The sequence below is a fragment of the Bactrocera tryoni genome, chromosome 4 (assembly GCF_016617805.1).
Source record: "Bactrocera tryoni isolate S06 chromosome 4, CSIRO_BtryS06_freeze2, whole genome shotgun sequence".
Taxonomy (NCBI): Eukaryota; Metazoa; Arthropoda; class Insecta; order Diptera; family Tephritidae; genus Bactrocera; species Bactrocera tryoni.
The window spans coordinates 27,705,914-27,708,639 of record NC_052502.1 but is presented as its reverse complement, the minus strand read 5'-3'; the positions used below and the strand labels follow the sequence as shown (position 1 = coordinate 27,708,639).

The 2,726-nt window shown below is 30.7% G+C and overlaps 1 long non-coding RNA gene across 1 annotated transcript; it reads right to left on the bottom strand.

Moving 5' to 3' along the window:
- Positions 1-1,841: 1,841 nt before the first annotated feature.
- On the bottom strand, positions 1,842-2,263 carry LOC120774852. Its single transcript, XR_005705272.1, has 2 exons — positions 2,224-2,263; positions 1,842-2,192 (listed from the first exon to the last, which is right to left on the bottom strand). It is a non-coding gene; the product is annotated as an uncharacterized LOC120774852 (long non-coding RNA).
- Positions 2,264-2,726: the final 463 nt, after the last annotated feature.

The window sequence follows — 2,726 nt, the reverse complement described above, 5'->3', positions numbered from 1 at the left end:
TTAGAAGCACTTCCGTCAATACGCTGAGGCGGTAGCAGTCACTGTTAGCGTAAATAAGTGAGTGTATGTATATTAGTGTTTATTAGTCTTTTCGCGACTAGACGATAGATATACAAACTTATTGTGTGTTAAGATGAACAGACACACTTAAATACAATGTTGCATTATTCCATTGTTCACAGTTCGATATGCATACCAAGCAACTGTGGAGATTGTTGAAAGATGGAGAGTATGAAATGTACAAGTAAGCTGTAAGCTCTTGCCATTCACTAGCAGAGTGATTGACAGTTAGATTCACATAGTAGAGAAGTGATGATTATATATGAGAATGCACATGAATTTATGTATACATAAATGTATGTATGTACATTAGCAAGTAAAAAAAAAATATATTTCGATATATGTACATACATATATATATTTACAATTGTATCACAATATGTGGGTAACTATGACTACAGCGAGTGGGCTTTATAAAAGGCTAACGGCTTCCTATTACTTTTAAATGAAGTAAATAAAGAAGATAAGAAAAAACGTTAACTTCGACTGCTCCGAAGATATAATACCTTTCACAGGAGCATTTCTTATAGCATAAAAGGGTATAAAAATATATGGATCTTGATTTTGATCGGTCAGTTCGTATGGCAACTATAACCTATAAGTTCGATTTGAACTATATCTTCAAATAAAGAAGTTTTAATTTTTTGACATGGCAGTTATACATATGGGCATTTTCACAAAAAGGTCCACCACGCGTGCAAAATTCAAACAGTTCCTGAAAACTTTCTGTTGATGAATAATAAATCTCAAATGTGTTAATTTTATAAATATAAAGGAATTTTTATTTTCTTCTAATTTTGAGCCGAAATATACAACGAATACACAAAATTTACAAAAATCTGACTTTTTTGACCAAATATACCAACGGTTTTCCTTGTTATATTCCCTAATTCAAAGTAATACTATGATGTTTTTATAATTTAAAAATCTTCTGCTGATAGTAACATAATGTTCAACAAGCAGACAGACTGAGTGGAGATCGAATAACGGTAGTTTTTTGTGTTTCTTCTGCTTATATTCGTATGTCGCGTCCGTTACCGAAAAACATCATTTATTGTTCTCATTAGTGAACAAAGTGTTGAAGTGTAAATTGCTTTCAGACTAAAAGCAGATACATCATTTCACTTAAAAAAAGTAATAATTGGCTCTCGGCAAAAACGATTAAAAAAATTTATTGGTGTTTGAAATTCGTCGCGTCCGTTACCGTAAACCTTAAATATTAAATAAAGTTGTAGAAATTGCATAAAATTAAAATTTTATTGATGGCAAAAACGGCAAAAGAAACAAGAAAAGCAATAACAATGAAGTATAGAGAGAAAATGAAAGAAAACGTCGAGAAATGGCAGGAATACAAGAAGAAAGAAGCAAAACGAAAGCAAGAGTACCGAAAAAGATTATCGCAAAAAATGAAAAGTGATAGTAATTTATTAGAAAAGAAGAAAGAAAAGGACCGTGTTAGACAGCAAGTTTTGCGGCAAAAAAAGAGCATAAATAATATTGACAATTTGAATTGCGAAATTTACAGCTGTAAACAAACGATGGGAAAAGCAATTAAAAAAGTTGAGGCTGCGCTACCTAAAAACCTGAATAGAAAAATAGCCATAGAAACCAAGTCTTTTTCTGTTATCAGTGATAGATTGACCCACAGTAAATTCGACGTTTATTGCTTTATTTCCAAAATTATCAATATATTACAAAACCAGTACAAAGGAGTTACCAGCATTTATATTTTCTCTGATGGAAGCACTTCCCAATTCAAAAATAAATTTATTCTTTCTATGTAGTATTCCAAGACTTGCAGCTGAATTTAATTGCGGAATCTTAGAGTGGAATTTTTTTGCCACTTCACATGGCAAAGGTGCTGTAGACGGAATAGGTGCCGTAGTTAAACGAAAAGTCTGGCAAATCGTTAAAGCAAAAAATATTGTTCTCGGTGATGCTTCATGCTTCTATGAATGTGCTAAGAACAACATTCATGGAGTTAACATTTTGTATATCTCTGGAACACAAATTGATAGTTTTTGTAATCAACTGTCAGAGTTATGGCAAAATATTCCAAATATCAAAGGAGTTAAGAGTTTGCATTGGTTTTCATATTTCGACAGTAAATTTATTGAAGTTGCTCGGACCGCCTATTCATTAAAGAAAATAATTAAAATAGACCATACTAAAAACTAATAACTTTCTTCTTAATTTTTTAAGTCATTTTTACTAAAATGTTACTTGAATTTTTAATTTACGTTATTGTTTTGCTTAATTTTCAATAAAATTGAAGTGTTATAATGAAAAAATTGTATTTCTTTGTTCTTGGAAGATTTTGTCGCGTCCGTTATGTCGCGTCCGTATTTCTTCTATACTCAATTAAAAAAAACTAAGGGAAAATTAACATATTTCATAAACCTACGAATAACAGTCATCTGTTCGCATTTATTAATATATATATTTTTATATATATATAAATCCTTAATTTGCTGAATTTTGTATATTTCTGAATGCGCCTCAAAAAAACTTCTATTTTTTGTCGCGTCCGTATCACTTTATAATTGCTTATAACTACGTACTTATTTGTAGTAGAACCTTCCCGTATATATTAAAATCTAGTACTGCGTCAGCCCTTCAAAACAATGTCAATATATATAAACTTTTCCTTTGTCTTCTTTGTTTTG